The 22,556-nt window shown below is 45.4% G+C and overlaps 1 long non-coding RNA gene across 2 annotated transcripts in view; it reads left to right on the top strand.

Annotated features, from left to right (window-relative positions):
• The window catches only part of LOC109495309, a 116,273-nt gene that overhangs the window by 12,603 nt on the left and 81,114 nt on the right, over nt 1–22,556 (top strand). The window contains exons 2-8 of one of the 2 annotated variants that reach the window (XR_002738935.2): nt 505–570; nt 1,047–1,149; nt 1,852–1,995; nt 10,069–10,159; nt 16,232–16,424; nt 20,334–20,426; nt 21,627–21,743. This is a non-coding gene — a long non-coding RNA (uncharacterized LOC109495309). The remainder of the gene's footprint in view (nt 1–504; nt 571–1,046; nt 1,150–1,851; nt 1,996–10,068; nt 10,160–16,231; nt 16,425–20,333; nt 20,427–21,626; nt 21,744–22,556) is intronic. The other variant, XR_002738936.2, reaches the window with a different exon arrangement.

The raw sequence follows: 22,556 nt of genomic DNA on the forward strand, positions 1-22,556 counted from the left end.
ATCTCCAGAAGGGAAGGGTTATGTCCATGGCCACATGGGCCACCAACATACCTGCTCTGTTCCATTCCCACATGGCAGGCAGTCGAGAAGAAATCCTTAATGTAAACTCCTTATCTCATGCATTCCTGTCGTTGCCCACAGGAGGAAAGTGTGATTAACACCCCTTTCAGCACCAAGGATGCTCTGAACCTCCCAAGTTCACATCGCCAACGAGCGGTAGATCGAGGACAAAGACATGTCCCACTGCCCCAACGCTTCGAACCTTTGCTCTTGTTTTTCCTTTCTTTCTGTCGGGAGCAGAGCCATCCATTGGAAATGCAGTGCCATCTATGAATGGATGCCCCGTGGGAAATTTCAAATTTTTTGGTAGCCATGTTAAAAAATAAAAATAAATAGGAAATTAATTTTCTTTAATCCCCATTGCCCCAAATATTATCATCATAACATCTGATCAGTATTGTAAAAAGGATTAATTACATATTTTACCTCTTTCTCTTGTACTAGGTCTTCTGGTGTGGACTGTATGCTGATGGCAAGCTCTCTTCGGACTGGCCATAGTTCAAGCGCTCGGTGGGTACCCGTGCGGACAGTGCAGGTCGGGAGGGTGAGCTCTCAGCTCACACGTCACCCCCTCAAGTCACTTCCCTGAACCCTCTAATCAGAATGGCATCCCACCTCCGTCCTGTGACTTCTATCCCAGCATCCTTTTTAGCTTTCTACACAGTGTGTATCGCCCCCTGCTGGTCTTGCTTTTGTTATATGTTTATTTTTGTTTTGTTTCATTATTTAAAAAAATTTTTAAATGTTTATTCATTTTTTGAGAGAGAGAGCAAGAGAGCGATCACATGCACAAGTCGGGGAGGGGCAGAGTGAGGGAGACACAGAATCCGAAGCAGGCTCCAGGCTGAGCTGTCAACACAGAGCCCGACAGGGGGCTTAAACTCATGAACCACGAGATCATGACCTGAGCCAAAGTCGTACCCCTAACCGACTCAGCCACCCAGGCTCCCCTGTTTATTTTTATTTTTATTGTCTGTCTCCCCCAGCAGAATGTAAGTCCCCAGAGACATTTACTCCTGTGCCCCCGACATGGAGAACAGTGCATGGGACCCAGGAAGTGCTCAGAAAACATAACTATGTGTTGAACAGGTGAGTGAACAGACATCTCAGTGAAGAGATGTCTGAGTCCAAGGCTAATGATAAGGGCTATGTTGGGGCTCACGGCACTGAGTACTTCTTTTGCCCCCACCGCCCCATCTCCAACCCAGGCAGCATCTCCCCTTTCCAATAATTTGTAAACTGGAGGTGCCTGCTTTCAGCCACCTTCCTCCGTATTCCAGCATATTCCAGAAGAGGATGGCCTGTTGCCTATTCTAAGTTCTTCCCATGCAGGTACTTGCAGAAAAAGAAAGATCCAGGGACTGTGTGTATCGATTCCTCATCTATGCTAATTTGCCCATTCTTATGTAATTTGTAAGGTGGCAAAGCCCTGACATACTCTCACAGTCTGGCTGTTTATCAGCTGCTCCCTGCGCTAGCCATTGAATAATTTTGGGCCGCCTGTAAGCAGCAATCTACCAGATTCATTACATCTGGCGCATACAGCTATTCGCCATACAGGTGAACCCGGTACAGCATCCTCGGATGCGGGACCCTGTGCTTTGGGGTTCCTGGAGCCCGTCTTTGCCCCTCAGTCCGTGATGACAGGAAGGATAAACTTCCTCAGGGGAATGACGACCTTTGCTACCCACAGCTTGAGTGAGAGACCTGGCCTGTTGTGATTGCAAAGAGCCTGGTGTGGTGACGTGGATATATAGGGTGAACATCTCTCTGGGCTTCCTTCTCGCCTAGGAACCTGTACCAGATGTGCCTGTCCCCGACATTGGACCCTGAGCTCTTTGCGGGATGGAAACATACTCTGCTCATCTCTGTAACCCCAGCTTCTAGCCTCCAGCCTGACACGTGGTCTGTGTGTTGAAAGAATAGAGGAACCAAGTGAGTCCACACACCATTCATTCATGCATTTATTCAAAGCTCTTGACGAAACATCTGCCGTGCGCTGAATCCTGTTCTGGTATCTGAGACAAGTCCCCTTCCCTCTTGGAGTTTATCTGCTCGCAGAGAGTTGAATGAATTTTGTGGATTTTTCCCTCTTTTTCAGAAGCTTATTTTGTCCCTGTTACTAGTAACACTGCTGTAACTATTTGTTTAGCATAGTGGTAAGAACATGGGCTCGTTAGTCTGTTACTGCTGGGGTCAGGTCCTTGCTCTGTCACTTACCTCCGGTCCATTTCTCCATCTGTAGAGGAGGGATAATGACAGTCCTCACATCAAAGGGTGGTTGGGGGCAACTGAGCGCACTGCTTACAAATTGCAGAGTGTGGTTCCTGGCCCAGGCATCATAAACATGTTTCCGACCCTAGGTGGGGCCGTGTTTGGTAGGAAAGATGGCCAAAGAGTGAGTTTGGGGCTGGGCCAAAGGAACCACAGATGGGCCCAGGTGGGAGATTTCTGGAGGCCGGAATTGCTGCGTGTGTCTTAGATGATGGTGGGAAGGGGCCAAGGAGGTACCATGACAACAGCTGCACAATCTCTGGTGTTAAGCAATTAACACTTGGACACTACAAAGAGGCAAAGTTGCCAAGAAACAGGACAGCAGGGCTCGGTGACCAAAAGGAGCCACAGGAAGAGACTTGTGGCCACAGTCCCAGAGACAGCCCTTCGTCATTGATGTCTGATGGGGGAAGAAGGAGGGGTGAGGCAGCCCCGACCATGGCTCAGACGTCTCTCCAGAGCACGATTTCTGGATTTCTGGAGTCCTGGTGGGCAGCTAGGAGGGCTGCCCCAGGATGACAGGGAGAGAGCAGAGGTCTCTGAATGACAATGCAATGTGCACAGAATGTTCTGGAGCCTTCTGGACTCTTCAGAACTTGCAGTCTGGAGTCAGATTACCCCAGATGAATTCCTGGCTCTGTCACCTATGGCTGGATGACTTTGGCAAGTCCCTTGCCCTCCATCAGCCTCGGTTTTCCTATCTGTAGATTGGGGATAACATTAATAGCCATCTCATGGTGGTTTGTGGGGGGCTATAATGGGAGAATTTGTGTGAAGCATTCAGGATGGTGCATAGGACATAACAATCCCGTAGTAAGTCCTCTGTAGAGGTCTCTTTCCCCCAGCATCTCAGCCCCTACGGTTAGTGTTCCTGACCTTTCTGGGTCCTCACTGTATCCTGAGGCCCTCCCTTGGATTCAGGCTAGTGCGTCTCATTACTGTGATCCCCAGAGTGTCTGCAGAGATGTGCAAGTACAAGGTGGATAAATCTGTATCTTATTCACAGGATACCTACTTACAGGATAACCTGGCCATGCTTCTGGGCTATAAGTTCCCCCTGTCTCCTCAGATAGATGTGTGTGTATATGTGTGTGTGTTCGGTGTGGGGCTGCTGGTGAAGGAGAGGAAAGAAAAATCAGGGGAAAATCAGTCTTGCAAAATAAATAAGGGCAATTCTCTCTTTTTACATACTGTTTATTATTTAGTGTCACACAGTTGTTAACAGCTTTAGCCAAATTAGAACCGCGAGTGATGTCTGTGTGGGTATTTTTTAAGCAAATTATTTTGAGACATCCCACAATCATATTTTAGGGAAAAAAAACCATGTATTAGTGAAAGGTTCTCGGGAAGGAAATCAAATGAAAGGAATAGACTGATGATGTTTTTTTAATTAAGAGAAAACAGAAAGGAAATTAAAAAAAAAAGTAACCCTGGCACCTTAAAATAAAATGGGATGATAAACTCTTTGCTGGCAAAGTTGCAATTTCTCTGTTGGATTTTGGATCTGGCTTTTATTATTAAGGCTGGTGCTGAAAGCTGGCATTTTGACAGGAACACGGAACGTTTGTCACTATCTGGGAAAGAGATAGATGTTGAATGACATTTTGGAAGAAATGTATACATTTTGGGTCTAAGTGCTCTCTCTCCTTACCAGGAAAATTCCACTAGCAAATAACTGATTGGTTATCTTGAGTTCCCAATTCCCGTGGCTATTTAAATGAAAACAGAATTAAAAGGCTTCTCTCTCTCTCTCTCTAACCTTTGGGGGAAAATGGAAAGATCTCTCCATGGGCAGCATCCTTGCCAGATAAGGGCATCATCCTGGTTAGAAAAACCCCAATGGAGCATATTCTTTGTCTCCAGAGGTGAAGTAATTGGGGAAACATAGAATACATCTCTCGAGGAGTAGCTGAAGTCCACGATTAGGGAAAAGATTGTTTCTGTCTCCAAGTCCCACTTATTAATGCAAATAACGCAGGGGAGGAACTTGGCAGAGATGAGAAACGATGTCGGGAATGTCACCCAGGAGACTAGGGTTTCTCTAACTCTGGTACTTACCAGCAGTGTGACACTGGGCAAGTCGTTTTCCATTCTTGGCTTCTTCTTTAAAAATAGATGTAGTGGAGGGGCTTCTGGGCGGCTTGGTCTGTTGAGCGTCGGATTTTGGCTGGGGTAGTGGTCTCACAGTTTGTGGGTTTGAGCCCTGCGTCAGGCTCCGCACTGATGGTGCGGAACTGCTTGGGATTCTCTCTCTCTCTCTCTCTCTCTCTCTCTCTCTCTCTCTCTCCCTCTCTCTTTTTCTCTGGCCCTCCCCCACTTGCACGCTCTCTCTCAAGATAAGCAAACTTCAAAAAAATAGGAACAGTGGGATAGATGCTCCCTCCCTCACTGTGAGGATCAAGTGTGATGAAATGTGGGGTAAAATCTAGACTGCTATACAAGTCCATGCTGTTGGATTAGGAAGCTGAGTTTGTGACCCTGAATGGGCAGGACACAAACAATAGGATGATGAAGACCGGCCCGCAGGAGCAGGTCGACGGCACCCATTCCCTGGCAAGTGGAGGGTGGCTGTATGCCTGTTACACTAAGTTGGGTCCAGCGTTCATTCTGTTCCTACCATTTTAGCCTACAGATAACAGAGGCATTCCTTGCAAAGATTGCTGAGAAGTTGTAAGAGGGCATGGACCCACTATATGTGAGAAGTCACGGTTTCTGCTAAGGGAAGTCAAAGTCCAAGCTCGTGGCCGCCTGATTTCAGCAGCTGTTCTGCACGGTGGCCGCGCTTGACTTTGTGCATGTGCTTTCTCTCTTCCTGTGCTGGGTTACTTTCCCTTTAGCCATGGTCTTCTGTAGCTGTGAGGTAGACCAGTAGTAACCAAGCCCAAAGCTACTGAACTTTGGGGAGGTCATCCTCACAAAGACAGGAGTCTGGGGGAAAATATCAAGTGATGGCCCCAGCTCCTCTCAAAGGACAGAGCTTTGGCTCAGGTGTCTGTGAATCACAGAAACTCCCTCTCTTCAACATGCCTTGGAGATTTAGCTGACTGAGTTAGCTAAACTAACTGAGCTGAGTTAGCTTAACTGACTGAGCCACCCAGGTGCCCCAAAACAGTGAGGCTTAAGAAACATCCTTATCTTGGGGCGCCTGGGTGGCTCAGTCGGCTGAGCGTCTGACCGTCTCAGGTCATGATCTTGCAGTCTGAGTTCAAGCCCCGTGTCGGGCTCTGTGCTGACAGCTCAGAGCCTGGAGCCCGCTTCGGATTCTGTGTCTCCCTCTCTCTCTGCCCCTACCCTGCTCGCGCACTGTCTCTCCCTCTGTCTCAAAAATAAATAAACATAAAAAAAATTAGAAAAAAAACATCCTTATGTTTTGTTTTCCAGGGAAATGGCTTATCACAAAGTACCGCCCTCCCTCTTACATATTCCAACATAAGACCCACCTCCGCTTTCCTCAGTGACCCAGATATGAGGGTCTCTATACCTTTTCATGATTCCCCCAAGACTTGTGAAATGCCTTCCAACCCTCCCGCCAAATGACTTCCAAACCCACCTCAAACGCTCTTCCTTTCCACTGAGACATCCTTATTACTGAATTATCTTCCTATTGTGGTAGCCTGCATGAAATCTTCTCGTTAATTGTCTGGTGCATTTTGTATTTGACAGCCCCAAGGTGAATAATTTTTGCAGACCAGAGTTTCCATCAAGGCCCTAAAAAACTTGAAGCAAGAAGGTGATGGGGAGTCAGCAGGAAGTTCCTAAAAAAAATTGAGCTGGAGGTAGATTAAGCAAGGAACACAGGGAGAATTTGTATGCAGCTGGTGGGCATTCAAACCTTCCTGCTTACAGGAAAAAAAACACAGCCTTGGCAAAAGGAAGAGAAAGGATGGGGGGTGATAAAAGATGCCCTTGTTGGCCCATAAGTTTTCTCTACTTTAATATCATCACAAGTCCTATGATAGATGTCATTCTGGGGGCCCTGACACCAACATGAACACAGACAAGGGCTGGGACGGAGCTTCAGGCTGGGAAGTGTGAAATTGCTCCAAAATGGTTGACTTCTGGAACAATGCCCTTGGATGCTGGTATGTCTTAAGATTTTATTCTGAAAGCTGGAGATGTCTGGGGGTTTTGCCTCTCACCCCAACGGCAGCTGCCAATGACTGATGGGCAAGTACAAAAGTCTGGTGGCTTTGCATCAAGGCCTGGAGATAATTTTCAGCCCAGAGATGGCCGTGGGTTCAGGGTGCATTTGGAGCTTCACCTGTAACTGCCCTTGGTTACCTGCTTTCTCTTCCCTGTGCTAAACGTCTCCACTTCCTTATTGGTTGCTCCTGGACCCCCTCCTTGAGGAATTACTTGCACTTGAATCCTTGGTTCACAGTCTGCCTCCTAGTGATCAGACCTAAGACATTCTGTTGACCCACTCTGATGAAGGAACGAAAGAAGGAGAAGAGGGAAGAAGGGAAGGAGGGAGGAAGGGAAGAGGGGAGCCCAGCTGTGTCATTACCAGATTTTGATTCTTGCATATTATTTCCCTGCTTTAGTCTAGCCTTCTTTGACTATCACTGACTCAGGGTTGGTGCAATAGTTAAGTAAGGTAATGCTTTTGAGTGGACCAAAGATGGCCAGATCAGCTCATTCAAGCACATCATGGCTTTTTAAGAGGAGTACATAAGAAAACTTGTGTTCTTTAGTGCAAGATCCCAGAATTACCCCTTTTGTTCTAATGAGAAATGTTGACTTACCTCTTCCTCCTTCCTCACCCGTTGGCTATGAGTCTAGGTAGTATGAGCTGACGTAGACAGGAATCTTACCATCTTAGTTCAGTAGATTTCAAATTCTCAGGGGCACAAAAATCACCTGGGATCTTTGTTAAAAATATAGATTTCCAGATTCCCCCAAGAGATTCTGGTTCAGTGGATATGGAATGGTTCCAGAAGTCTCAGTTTTTATAAGCTCTGTGAGCCTAAGGCTGACATTCCACAGACCTTGTTTTTAGAGGCCTTGCCCCAAGTGCCAACTCTTCCCTGGTACTGTTCTCATGGTCTTTGCCCCTCCACAATGTATTTGTGCACATTATAGTCCCTGCCAGTAGTTTCCAGCCCAGGCTGGACTCTCCATGCCATTGCCCAGACCCCAGCTGCTTACCTGAGCTCTCAAATGCCTCTTGGTCTACCTTGCCCCGTTGGGTTGACACTTTGCTCCGCACATTGATGAATTCATTCATGGATGTCAATGAACCCATGTCCGTTTAGTACAGAACGAATAGGCCGAGGTTGCTGAGAAACTCAGATGGCACCGATGATCAATCACAGCGTGCTGTGGGTCCACCTGGCCCTGGAAGGTGACACATCCATTACAGCCGATTAAGACCAAGAATGACAAGAAGCCAAGGCCCTTCCTCCTCCATGGTGCTTGTGACAACGCCAGAGCTCAGCCTCTGACTTTGACCATGAACACTGTCACCTCTGGTCATCACGTTTGTATTTGCCATCACTTATGCCTCAATCAATGCCTTGGCTCATTATGTTCGGTTCTAACTGCAGCATGATCAGTAGTGCCTCCCGGGCCGTGTCCAAGAGCTTCCTTTCAGGCACTCCACACCTTGAGTTCCTGAAGTTTCCAAAACACAGCTCCATTCCCATCTATACCATCTTGTTGGATGGAGGATGGACCTGGGAGGAAATTGCATTTATTCCTCATAAAACTTTCTGGTTTTCCTGTTACCTCTTGAGAGATTGGAATCTAGTCTGGCAGTTAGCAGACTTTTCTGCAGAGGGTGAGATTGTAAATATCTTTGCCTCATGGACCAGATGATTTTGGGGCAGTTCCTCATCTCTGCCTTTGTAGCACTAAAGCAGCCACAGAATGAATGGGTGGCTCAGTCGGTTAAGCATCTGACTCTTGTTTTCGGCTCATGTCATGTTCTCACAGTCATGGGTCTGAGTCCCATGTCGGGCTCTGTGCTGACAGCATGAGCCTACTTTGGATTCTCTGTCTTCCTCTCTCTCTGCCCCTCCCCTGCTTGAGCTCTCGAAAGAAAGAAAGAAAGAAAGAAAGAAAGAAAGAAAGAAAGAAAGAAAGAAAGAAAGAGAAAGAAAGAAAGGAAGGAAGGAAGGAAGGAAGGAAGGAAGGAAGGAAGGAAAGAAGGAAGGAAGGAAGGAAGGAAGGAAGGAAGGAAGGAAAGAAAGAAAGAAAGAAAGAAAGAAAGAAAGAAAGAAAGAAAGAAAGAAAGAAAGAAAGAAAGAAAGAAAAAGAAAGAAAGAAAAGCAAGCAGCCACAGAAGATGGGCAAACACAAGTGGGTATGGCTGTATTCTAATAAAACTTTATTTGTAAAAATGGCGGTAGACTGGGTTTGGTCCATGGGCGGTGGTTGGTAATAACTGATCTAGCTTGTGTTTCTCCATCTTTATTCATTTAACAAATATTTTGGGGCATCCACATGTGCCAGGCACTGTCCTGGGCACTGGGGATACAGCAGTGGGGCAAGACAGATACTATTCCCCCTCTCGGGGCGGCTATAGTTTAAAAGCAGGGAACAGATAACAAATAACTAACAATACAATTAAATGCTTATCTGCTATTGTTGCAAGTTCTCTGAGGGAGAGTGTAAGCTGTCATGGGACTGAGTAAGGGGAGGTGTGGGATTCAGGGAGGTGAAGGTGGGGGGGGAGCAGGGTGGAGTGGGCCACCAAGCAGGAGTAGTGGGGAAGGTCCAGAGGCAAAAGGAGCGTGGACATTGAGAGACTTCAGGGTAACTGTCACCCAGAGAAGGATGGAGAGAAGCATTAGAGCCAGAATTTGTTTTTTTTAGCTACGTATTTCATACGTCCCCCCCTCCCCAGAAGCCAGGAGACACCTCCAAAATCTTTTTTAAAACAGGGAGGTGACATGAGTAGATTTAGATTTCAGGACAATTTAGCTGGCCAGTTTGCAGAACAGACAGGGGGACAAAGTCAGGGATGTGATGAAATGTCCACACCGAGGTCACCATATTGGGGCAAGCCTGCCCATACCCCACCTGTGATCATTCTGTTCTCGCAAAACAACGTTTCATCTGTACAGGGCACAGGGGTCCGCTGGGGGAGCCTGGGAGCTGGGCTGTGGTCACAACGTGAGTGCAGAGCCTGTTAATAACAAGGGATGTAGACTTCTAGAAGCCAGACTTCCATAGCCCTTCCCTCTTGCCACAGTGCGGCTCTGCATTTCAAGGCCACCTGGACCTTCTGAAGCTTTGCTTATAGCCAATTCAAGTAATGGTCATTTTGCTGATATCTTTTGAAGATGCTGTAATGTTGTAATGTATTCTAAGACATTTAATACCTCTGCTTGGAACGCACTGATATGTAGATCATTAAACAGAGCAGACCTTCTCGGGAAAAAGAGTACTAATTGCACTTTTCAAATGCCATTTTCATGTGCTATTTGGCAGGGGTTCCACTGTCACGGTATTTATATTTCTATTAACCACAAGGGCTGGGACGAAGTCATCCCATCTCCCCGGCAGTGGTGTGGCTATTTAGGCATTACAGAGAGACGTGAAGCCAGCCCCTGAGACGGCCCCCAGTGATGGCATCTCCTGCAATGACACGCTGGTGGAGCGCCCTCTCACTTTGTACTACGGTTGATCTTTGTGGCCAGTGGCACTCGGGCGGAGGTGATGATGCGTTACTTCAACGTTAATTTCTAAAAGATGTCGCAGCTTTCATCGTGGTAATGCTCTCTGTCTCAGATCCCTCACTCAGAGAGAAACTGGCTTCTGGCTTGCAAGCAGCTTCCTGAAGAGACCCATGTGGCAAGGAACTGGAGCCCCTTTCCAGCAGGTGAGTGAGCTTGACATGGACACCAGCCTCAGTCAGGCCTTCGGATGAGTGTCGCCCCTGTCCACGGGTTAGGGGCAACCCCATGTGACATCTCAACTAGAGGCAGCCAGCTAAGCTACACCAACCTTCTTGACCCTCAGAAACAATGAGATAATATGTGTTTACTGTCTATACATACACCACATCCTCTTTATCCGTTCATCAGTCAAATATTACTCCGTGGAATGTTATAGAGTATTACCAGTCACCGAAAAGAATGACATCTTGCCATTTGCCATCATGTGGATGGAGCTAGAATGTATTATGCTAAGCAAAATAAGTCAGCCAGAGAAAGAAAGATACCATATGATTTCACTCCTATGTGGAATTTAAGACACAAAGCAGAGGAACATATGGGATGGTGTGGGGGGCAAAGAAGAAGGGGAAAGAAACCACAAGGGACTCTTAATGAGGGCTGATGGAAGGAGGTGGGTGGGAGATGTGTTCAGTGGGTGATGGGTACTAAGGAGGGCACTTGTTGTGATGAGCACTGGGTGTTGAATGTAAGTGATAAATCACTGAATTCTACTCCTGAATCCAGTATTGTCTTGTATTTTAAATAGATAAAATTTAAATAAGTCAAAATAAATGTTTCCATTCTTCACTTCTAAGTTTTAGGATAACTTGTTGCATAGCAATAGATAACAAAATACAGGAGATAAAAGCTTTGGGTCCTTCAAACAATTTGACCTTGTAGGAATGTTTGTATCAAGTATGGCAAAAGAGCCTCCTTTTTTGGAAGGGGGGCAACTCAGGCAGAACCTGGCTGAGAGCCAGAAGTCCTTATTGAAACTACTAACAAGGTTTGTGGTCTGGGGCCAGTCACTGTCCCTTTCTGGACCTTGCTTCCCTTGCTATAAAAGCAAGAAGATAGATAGGATGACCTTACAGATTGATGACCTTCCTGATGTTTGGGTGCTTGGTGATGGAAGTACCCCATATGGGCACACACACTTAACATGTGAGGAGGTAAGCTAGCAATTAATAGGTATCAAGCAGTGAATTACATAGGAATTGCCAACTAATATTGACAAGAGCCAATAAAAGTAGGTGTTTCTACGATTATCGTTTATTAGACCAAGAAATTCAGGGTCAGAAAGCTTCGTTTTGAGCGGACATTGTATTGCTTTTCTACTGCCGCATAACACACATCACAAATTTCATGGTTTAACACAACACACATTTATTATTTTACAGTTTCTGTGGGTCAAGAATCTGGGAAAGGCTTAGCTGGGTTCTCCAAGTAGGGTTTTAGAAGTTTGCCATTGAAGTGTTGATCAGGGCTTCATTCTTGTATCTGTGTCTCAGGGTTCTCTTCCAAACTCTCCTGAAAGGTTGGAAGAATCTTGTTCTTTATAGTCTGGGTCTGAGGCCTCCCAGAGGCAGCCTCTCCTTGTAAGCAGTTCAAAGCATAGCTCTTGATTGTTTAAGGCAGGCAAGAGAATGCCTCTCTTTACGGAAGGATCCAATCTCTTTTTAAGACACCCTCACCTGATTAGGCCAGGCTCACCAGGACAATCTCCTTTTTGATGAGCTCAAAGCCAATTGACTTAGAATCTCAACTGAACCTTCAAAATCCCCTCACCTGTGCCATATAATGTGACCTAATCATTGGAGTGAGACCTCCTCATATTCATGTGCCCTGCCCACATAAAGGGGAAGGGTCTAATGCAAAGCATGTACCCAGGGTGAGTGCAGGATAAATCTCCAGGCTACCTTAGAATTCTGCCTACCACTGACACAGTAGTAGGAAATGGTGAAACTGGAATTCAAATGCAGGTCTGTTTGATTCTGGTGTTCGTGTTTTGAACCACTCACCATAAATCCTTGACTGAGGACACGTTCAGGACAAAATATCATGGCCTTGGGGCGCCTGGGTGGTGCAGTCGGTTAAGCGTCCAACTTCAGCCAGGTCACAATCTCGCGGTCCATGAGTTCGAGCCCCGCGTCAGGCTCTGGGCTGATGGCTCAGAGCCTGGAGCCTGTTTCCGATTCTGTGTCTCCCTCTCTCTCTGCCCCTCCCCTGTTCATGCTCTGTCTCTCTCTGTCCCAAAAATAAACAAACGTTGAAAAAAAAAAAGATTCTCAAAATATCATGGCCTTTTTCTTGGTATTGTCAGTGCTTAACGCTTTATAATGGCTTCAGTATTTATCATAGCCTTGGTCAGGATGCTTTTCATGGCTAGTGACACAAATCTCTGACCATTATTTGGGAAGTCTGGGGCTGTACACGGGCTTAGACAATATTCCTCGGGGCTCTGATTTTTTCATTTCAGTGTTCTGTGGCTATTTTTTCAGGCCTCCCCTCCTCACATGGCAGTAAAAAGGGCTGCTGATAGCCATAATATTACATTCTCTTGGCTCAAAATCCAAAAGGAAAGAACTTTCTGCCCACACTACCCACACATCAAAATTTAAAGAAGACTAATTGATCTGAGTTATGCTCTTTCTGGATCCAAACCCTATCTGGACGAAGGAGTCCTCCAACTGGTCAGCCTGAGTCACATGACCACCCTTTAGTTGGGGAAGGGCAGGAAAGGACGCCATGATTAACAGCTTCCCAAGGACAATGTGGGATATCCACAGTGTGGTTCCTGAAAGATTTGGGCCCTGTTACGAACAGGAGGGAGTGACGATGGGCTGATCAGAACACTGGCTGTACACGAAGCTGAAAGACGAAGCTCTCCAACCCTCTGCATTGGGCAGAATGGGTGTATAAGTATCTTTGAGTGTATATGTAGGCTCACCTTCCAATCACACAGCACTGAGAAAGTTAATACAAATTCTTCATTCTGTCTTTTAATTCTCAAGCACCCTCATTACTGAGATGGGGGTGGAGACTGGACTTTCTGCATCGAATAAACAAATGATGCCCTTCCCAGGGCTAAGTATTTCAGAAACTTTGGAGGTGAGTTCATTGCTGGGATTTAGACTCATTAAACTTATCTTAGCCTGGGGAACTTTCTCCATGGTATTCTAGATTTTTAAATGAGCTTAACTCCGGGCAAGTCACATTAGCACACATTCTCTTTGTTATGGTGGCTTAACCCAAGGAGCTAATACAACTTGATAGTATGGTTTGGAAAAGGTGGAAGATATCCTTAGGATGGGGCTAACCTTTATTTTATGAGCCTTCCAATAAACTAATGGAGGAATCCGTCCAACACGGCTGCTGGCAGGTCAGGATACTAAATCCTGTCTTCAGCAGGAGACTGTTCCCTCTAGAAAGCATCCTCCCTAATTTCTGAGAAGCATCTAATTTCTGTCTATTTGTTTGTGTCTCTCTGTGTGTGTCTTTATTTCCGTCTTATACAGATCACGTGGATATTTTATCACTTACTCTCAAAAGCTTTTAACCTCATTTCAGCTGCTTTTAAGGCCTTCTATTAGGGAATCTCTCCAGAGAAGGGACTCGGGCTCCTTCAAAATATTGCCCCAAAATGATTTGGCAGTTGTGACAAGTCAGAGATCTTTCCATCTTTTGCTTCCATAGGGAGAGGGAAGTGGAACCATGGCCAACTTTCTATGAAATTTAATTTTCCAAAGTGGTAACTCCGTCTTGCAGCTGTGCATGGAGAAAATGTGCAATGTGAAATGCTCAGGTACTATAAGGACAGCTAAGGGCTTGCCTCTCCCTTGCTAATCATTCAAAGCTCACCGCCTTCCTTTATTTTCTGCCAAGCACACTGTCCCGATCCTGCCTCACAGACCTCACCCAAAAGCACAGGAAATGAGCATGGGTGGGAAAAAAGTCAAATATGCATTTAAAATGAGAAGATACAGAAGAATTAGCTGCCCCCTGTCAACAGGTGGGTCCAGGGGCTTTAATAGAGTAATGGAGGCTTTTTCATATTCCCTGGGATAGTAGTGAGCAGCCATTAAGTTGTTCCCCACTGATCTCCCTCCCCTTGAGTATGTACTGGACCTTGACTCACCAGTGGAATAGGGCAGAAGGGAGGGACTGTTACTTCTAAGAACAGTTTACACACAGACTGGCTTCCATCCCATGTTTTTTCATAGTCTGTCCCTTGTCCACTGGGATGGAGACAGCCTGCCAGGCTCTCAGCTGCTCTGTGGAAAGGGCTGGGTGGCTAGGAACTGGCGGTGGGCCTAGCTAACAGCCAACAAGGAGCTCATGGCCTCAATCCAACAATCCATAACAGACCGAGTCCTGGCAGCAACCATGTTAGAGAGTTTGGGAGTGGATCCTCCCTTGGTTGGGCCTTCGGATGAGATTGCAGCCCAAGCCAACACATTGATTGAAGCCTCGTGAGAGATCTTGAGGCAGAGGCACCCAGGTGAATTGCACTCTGATTCCTGACTGACAAAGATGGAGAAAACAAATGATTGTTGTGTTAAGCCACTACGTTTTAGGATAATTTGTTATGCAGATACAGATAACATCTCTCCTTACCCTTCTATTATCTCTCTCTCTCTCTCTCTCTCTGTCTATCCATCTCTCCATCCATCCATCCATCCATCCATCCATCCATCCATCCTGTGTGTGTGTGTGTGTGTGTGTGTGTGTGTGTGTGTGTGTGTGTATTTAGAGAGAGAGAGGGAGGGGAAGGGAAAGCATCTCTCCCTGATAAGAATCTATCTGTCTATCCATCCATCCATCCATCCATCCATCCATCCATCCATCCATCCTTCCTCTTTTACAGAATGTATATTTGCTTTCTCTTTTATCACATAGCAGACAGGGCTACCGTGGGTCAGGATTGTAGAATCCTACATTTTCGCTACGATTTATTTGCACACTATTCTGTGCCTGCATTGTGTTGAATCTGTGCCCTTGTTGAATCTCCATCTCATCCCTGTGAAGTAGATATTTTCATCCTCCATTTAAAAGCAAGGAAACTAGAGATAATAGAGGTCCAGTATCCTTACTAAGGCCACACAGTAAATAGAGTAGCTAGGATTCACCATCTTTTTTTTTTTTTTTTAAAGGAGGGTGTTTTGCCAATCTTCATCCTTTTTCCATAAAGAGAATGCCTCATTAGCCATTTCTTTTTGGTGCTTTCTCTCTCTCCTCTTCATGCTGTAAGTCAGAATTGGGAAACATAGAAATCTTTTATTTCAGAAAATGCAATGAGGAGACGCAGTGTCTTAGATCACAGTCTGTGTCCTCTCTCCTAATGAAAAGCACAGCTAGCATTTGAGCACTTACTGTGTGCTAGGTACTATTGTTATCCCCAATTTATAGATGAGAAAATGAAGGTTCATAAGTGTATTCATTTCATGTCATATAGCTAGTAAGTGGCAGTCAGAATCAAACCGGACTCGAGCTGCCATGCCATGGACCTCTTCCTCCCTACTTCCCTTCTGCTGAGCACCCTAGTCCCAGCGCCCCAAAATGAGTGGGATTCTCATGGAGAGCTCCTCATGAGGACCCTCATTGTTTACTCCCCTCCCTCAGTATGGATAAACATGTAATATTTACCAGACATCTGTGTTCGGGAAGGAACTGTAGCATATTATTAATGAGCATTCCTGTGAAGAATAATCACCTGGTACAGTGTGAGCCCTTGTAAAGACTATCATCCTATGAAGAGGAACTTGTAAGAGCCATTCCAGGGTGACATTTCTCAGACCAAAACAGAACGACGAGTACAATAAATATGAGGTCCCCACAGGCAAAGCCAGACCCAACTACAGTGGACTAGACATGTGGGAGCATGGCATCCTAATGAATTTATTTCCAAACCTCGGTGCACACTGGGTCTGGGTACTACTACGGATGCATCACGACTGGATGTGAGGTTGGAGAATGGATTGCGAGTTCCACCCTTCAGGTGGTCACAGACTTTTGGGCAGCCAGCAGAGGCATATATCGACGATTTAACACAACACACTTAAAATATATATAAGCCAGAGCTAAAGTGTATGGAGACTAACACCTGCTCTCAAGCCCACTCCCCTTTTGGTTTTCCCCATGTAGGTAACTAGAACACTGTCTACTCTGTTGCTCTAAATGGACGCCCAAGAGATTCTTGTTCGAACCTGAGTTGGTCCCTCTTTTCCTATTTTTAGGCTCTCTGGTTTCCCTGAATGGAACCATGGCTTGCAAGCAACGGCCCACATCTGACCTGTGGCGAATTCCTGACGGAGACAGCGGTAGTAACGAGTGCTAAGTCCTTCCACATTGACTTCTGCAAAGAGCCTTACTAGTCGGGTCTTCTAAGAAAGGGACAAATCTTGGGCCCAACAAAGAAGACATAGAAAGGTGGGCGTGGACACTTGTAAAACAGACTCATATTTCCCGGACTTTATTTTAGATGACCAACTCACGGTTCTTTACCAAAGATTCTGTATAGATCTGCTTTCTTGGGAAGAGCCACTCATTGCGTTCGGCCTGGGGAATATGTGTCTGTGTGATGCATGTTATATTAGAGGTGAGCCCCAGGTACTGTATTTGGAAAGACACTTAAGCAAGCCTGAAGGGTTCATGAAACTAGTGGAGGGGCAAGTGATGCCACACAGCCTCAAAGTCTAGAAGGTTGTGAGTCAGCAGCGAAAGGTGTTTGAGGATGGTGGAACAAAGTGTACTAAATCTTAGAAGTCAGGCCTTTATAGAAGCAATGAGAAGCCACCTGTTGGTTGGAAACAGTGATGTTTCTTTTTTTTTTTTTTAATTGTTTTTTCAACGTTTATTTATTTTTGGGACAGAGAGAGACAGAGCATGAACGGGGGAGGGGCAGAGAGAGAGGGAGACACAGAATCGGAAACAGGCTCCAGGCTCCGAGCCATCAGCCCAGAGTCCGACGCGGGGCTCGAACTCACGGACCGCGAGATCGTGACCTGGCTGAAGTCGGACGCTTAACCGACCGCGCCACCCAGGCGCCCCGAAACAGTGATGTTTCTAGGAACACACTGCAGAAAAATCTTTGTGCTGGTTCTTTAGGGCCTGGCTTGAGGGGAGATTGGAGAAGGAGAGTGGAGGCATCTATACCAGGTGAGAGATGATGCTGTTAAGGATAAAGACAGTGGGGATGGGGAAGATGAGAGGATCTGAGAACTTTTGCTGGTCAAATTGACCGAAGTTGATTGAATCATGAGGTCAAAGAACATGGCTGTCTTGTGGATGACCATATTGCTTTACTATATCCAATAAGAGTTCAACACACATGTAGTAAAGAAATGAAAGGAAGGATGTTGGGGCCGTGCATTGGGAGATCTTTAGACTGAAGACGGAGATAACAAGCTGTCATAGTTCAATATCACTAAGATGTTATTTAAAAACAACATCTAAGAGGGGCGCCTGGGTGGCTCAGTCAGTTAAGCGTCCGACTTCGGCTCAGGTCATGATCTCACAGCTTGTGAGTTCGAGCCCCTCATTGGGCTCTGTGCTGACAGCTTGGAGCCTGGAGCCTGCTTCAGTTCTGTGTCTCCTTCTCTCTGTGCCCCTATCCTGCTTGTGTTCTCTGTCTCTCATAAATGAATAAATGTTAAAAAAAAAAAAACTAAAATAACATCTAAGATTACTTTAAGAAATCAGTCCCTCTTGGATTCCATGTTTGTTGAATAAATGTCTGATTTAGTATTTTACTCATTAATCAGCATTCAGGGGTGAGGCATGGAAGGCTTTTATTTGTCCTTATGCAAGAATACACTGACATCTGGCTTCTACATTGAACCTTTAAGAATCTGGTCATGGGGAGACTTAGGTGCCTTTGGGTCCCCTCCCACGTGAGTTTTGGACCTGAAAATACCAGGCCCTCTTTGGGTGAGTAGTCAGGCTATTTCTCTATTGTGAACCAGCTCTGTTATTTCTAGAAGAGTCCAATGGAACCAACCAGAGTAGATTTACTTTGCAACTCTTAGACAATGATTACCCCACTTAGAAGAATGGCCTTAAGGAAAGGTGGTGGCCAGAGACAAGGGGAGTGCCCTAGGGAGTCCAGCCCTATCTGGAGCTGTCCCAGTGGTTTTCAACTGGGGGCAGTTTTGCAACACCTGCCCCTCTCCCCCATGCCAAAGGACTCTTGGTGTTGTCTGGAGGCCATTTTTCTTGCCACAACTTGAGGTACTAGTGCCATTGGCATCTAGTGGGTGCAAGCCAGGGATACTGCTAACCATCCTGTAGTGCAAAGAGTGGCCTCTCTCAAGAAAGAATGGTCCAGCCTCAGATGTCAGTAGTGCTGAGGTTGAGAAACCCTGGTCCAGACATACATCTGAGGAAGAGGAGAGGGTGTATTAACGAAGGATGTCCCACAACTGGGTTCTAATCCAGCTCTGACACTAACTCACTGTGCGACTTTTCTAAGTCGCTGAACTTCTCTGGACCTCAGGGTTCTCACCTAACCCCTGAGAAGATGAGAGCTACTTCTCGATCCTCAACTCTCCTCATCTCTAAAACCTTACAAGTTTGTGACTACCCCCAGTGTCTCCTCAACATCTCCAGAAGACCATTTGCAGTCTTTCTTGTAGATTGTTTTGGGGAGAGACCATGTCAGGATCTTTCATTTCAGATGGGTTGACCATCGAAATTATTTTAGAAAGTTTCCCATTGTTCAGAAGGACGTCAGCTGCAAGGGATCTTAGTTCTTTCTTTAGAGAAAGTACTATTTCACGTGTTTTTTTTTTTCTTCCTGAGATTCAGTAGCCTGAACTCAATGTCTCTACCCAGGAGGAAACAAGGAAAGGAGATTGGAAGCTAGAGCGAAAGTCTGAGAATGAGGATTTAAGCATCCAGGAATCCAAGGAGTCTTCAATCCATGTTTTCATGCAAAATAGGGAATTTAAAGTTTGCTCTGTCCACCACCACTCAACCTTGCTGTCAAGGTTAGAGTAGATACTACTCAGATGGTTTTGTTCAAAGAGTTCCAACAAACATTTATTGATCAAATGCTATGTCCCAGGCATCAGTTGTATATCAAAAAACATTTTAGTTAGAGAAAAATATTGAATAAATATAAGAATCATACTAAAGTCTCATAAAATAATGTGAAGGTGGCTGAGAAAATGCCAGCTGATGGGCAAATTAGTCAGAGTGCAATTTACAAAGTCGTCTCTTGTTCTCCTGGGGTCACTTCACACTGGGATGTATGATCATTAAATATGACCCTCAAAGGCACTATGTCTAGAGTAGGGGAAATTACTCAATTTTAAGACAAGATTTTAAACAAGGGCCAAACTGTTTTATCTACTTGGATTTGGGTCACTAATTACACCCAGTGATCTTCCAGTAATGAATCTAACAACGACCTCATAAATTGTGCAGTGACAACGAGTTTCCTTTCCACCCTGTGTCATCGTAAAGTGAGCCTGATGCCTTTTCCAATTAGTTATGGCAATTATATGTCTATCAAAGAGATGAGACAAAGAAGGATCATAAGTGCTGCCTTGTAAGGGGGACTTGGGATACAGCCTCTGTTGGGCTGATGCTGTGTGTCCCCAAACCCACCCTTTTCCCTCTCTGATCCTGACTCCTTGTGCAAAAAGTATGATGTGCTTCAGATGGTTTCTTGTCTTTTCCGACTCCCCAGTTCCAGGATTCTAAGTAAAGTTCTGCATTTCTCCCAGTGGGAGATTTTTGTGTATATTGTTTCAAAGTAAGGCGGTCTGTTTACATCGCATCTAATTGATGGTCATCATCAACAATACAACAGGTAGAAATAATAACAGGGCACATTTGTGTTAGGGAAGAAAGGCTTAATGGTTATTGCAAAGTGGAGAAGCCAACTACCTTCCCAAAGATGTGGGTTTTTTTTTTTTTTTTTACTAGTTGAGATCATGAAGGGACAGCTAGAAGGTTTTTATTATATATTTGGCAAAGTGCATGTTGCAAACCATAGGTTTATGTTCCTGCAGAATTTGTATGCTGAAATCCTAACCCTCAGTGTGATGGTATTAGGGGGTGGGGCCTTTGGGGGTGGTCAGGTCATGAGGACGGTAATGATGCAATTTGTGCCCTTATAAGAAAAGACCGGAAAGCCCGCTTCCTCCCTAGGCTCCCCACCATGGGTGAGTACAGCAAGAGGACAGCTAACTGCAGACCAGGGTGTGGGCTCTCACCAGACACTGGGTCTGCCAGCACCTTGTGAGAAATACATTTCTGTTGTTCAAGCCATCCAGTCTATGGCATTTTTGTTATAACAACCTGCCCCAACTGACACAGTGCATTTCTTTCTAGAAGGAAGTCTGTGATATTGCGAAGAACAGGACGTGGAAATTTTTCAGTGGTGTAGTCCAGCCCAAGGAGCATTAAGCTGGCTCATCATATCAGGTGAGTGGGGGCTCAGTCAGTTAAGCATCCAACTCTTGATTTCGGCTCAGGTCATGATCTCGCGGTTCGTGAATTCGAGCCCCACATTGGAGCCTGCTTGGGATTTTCTCTTTCTCTCTCTCTCTCTCTCTCTCTCTCTCTCTCTCTCTCTGCCCCTGCTCTACTCGCGCACGTACACACACACACACACACACACACACACACACACACACATACACACACACACACACGCACACACGCACACACACACGGACTCTCTCTCTCTCTCTCTCTCAAAATAAATAAATAAACTTTAAAAAAAAAATCCAGTGAGCTGCCTTTGAGCACCGGATCTTGTTCTGTAAGTCCAGGGACTGGGGTTTTGGCGGAAGCATTGGGTTCAGCAAAGGCAAATTCGTGTCTAGGTTCAGTGTCTCCACCACCCACACAAGCAGCTCAGTAAGTGCAATCTCAGGGGCCCCCTACAGTCTAAGGCTACCTGGGGGGAGCCCTTCCAAGACAGAGAACCTTCTAAGTCTCCTCTCTTCTGAGAGTGAGTAGCTGTCCCATTTCAAGAAGCCAGGTGACCAGTTCTCAAAGGCACCTCTGGTAAGAGGGAGAACAGGAAGGAGAAGGAAAGGAGGATACAATTCACCTAGTAATGAAACACACACACACACACACACACACACACACAGAGAAATTATTCCAGAGGGGAATCTACATTTAAGACCTTTTCTAACTTTTCAGAGGGTTTTCCTATAGCCCATAAGACCATGAATTAAAAGCTTAAAACTTGGTAGCCTTTCCAGTAATTCCCTAACTGCATTTTGATTCAGTGCATATGTGCACAATACCTCTCGTGTGTCTGACATTGGGATTATATAGAGAAATGGGACAGGGCAGGTTGAACACCTGTCGTACACGATTATAATCCACTAGTGTGAATGGATGCATACGTGCCTAATTTACACTGTAGTGTGATACTGGCACAGAAAAGGTTTATAAGGTAATGAGGGAGCCAAGCGGTGATAGTGAGTCTCCTCTCTTGATTCTGCTAATGGTGTAGCAGAAGCGAAATCAGCAGAGGTGACGTCTGAGTGGGTGTCAGGAACTGAGTGGAAGCATTTGTGTCCATCAAGGCTGCTGGAGGAAACGTTGTTATTTTTCTTCATTCTTAAAAAAAATATTTTTAATCCTGTGATCCTGTAATTTATTTAGGGATTTTCCTCAATGACATAAAAATTGCATGAGTGTGCAAATGATTGTCTGAAGATGTTCTTGGCAGTGTTGTTTATGATGAGAGATAAGAAGCAACCTCAAATGGCTACGAGTGAGGTAAGGATTTGGATCAATTATAACATGTATGTGAATCAGATACCTGTGTTAAAATGATACAGATCTATATTTATTGCAATAGAAGAATTTCTGCTAAATTGTTGGCTGAAAAACCAGCAAAACAATATCACCCTAGGTAACGGAAAAGTTACCATTTATGTAGTGTTTGGGGCATTTCTTTAATGTTTTATAGCACTAAGAGGGACGGTTTCTCTCACTGGGTAGAGTTCCAGACTTCCCGGGGGCTCCTGAGTTCCTAAAAGCAAGGGGTAGGCGTCCAGTGCACGTTTGGGAAATTTAAGACAAAAGCATGCTGAACCGTTTCCAAAAAAATGGATGCAATCTGGAAGCAATGAGCTGACTTTGGTTCTTTTCAAGGCCTGGAGCTACCCCCAAATTTTAGCTCGAGAAAACCCAGCCTTGGTTGGCACAGCAGTTAATCCCAGATGAAGTCCTTCAAAGTGGAAAATTTCAGTGTGATTTATTTTTTTCCAGATGTAAATATATAGCAATAATGCAGTTATAAAACTGGCATTGTATTAAACCATAAATTATATTTGACACATAATAATGTTGAATTACCGTGGAAGTCCATCAACGTGCAATGGCATTACCAACACACAGGCCATTGCTGCTTGCACCAGCCCGATTGCTTGCTTTGCAATGAATAAAGTTCTGGGGATCTTTGCTGTTAGGGTCAAAACGGAATAAAACAGTGGAGAAGGGCTGCGTCAGAGTCTAGCTTGGGCTGAGGACCCTGTAACGTAGGGATGCATTTCTTTGCTTATTTATTCATCACTCAGTACGTGTTTG

The sequence above is a fragment of the Felis catus genome, chromosome E3, assembly GCF_018350175.1.
Source record: "Felis catus isolate Fca126 chromosome E3, F.catus_Fca126_mat1.0, whole genome shotgun sequence".
In the NCBI taxonomy this organism is placed as follows: Eukaryota; Metazoa; Chordata; class Mammalia; order Carnivora; family Felidae; genus Felis; species Felis catus.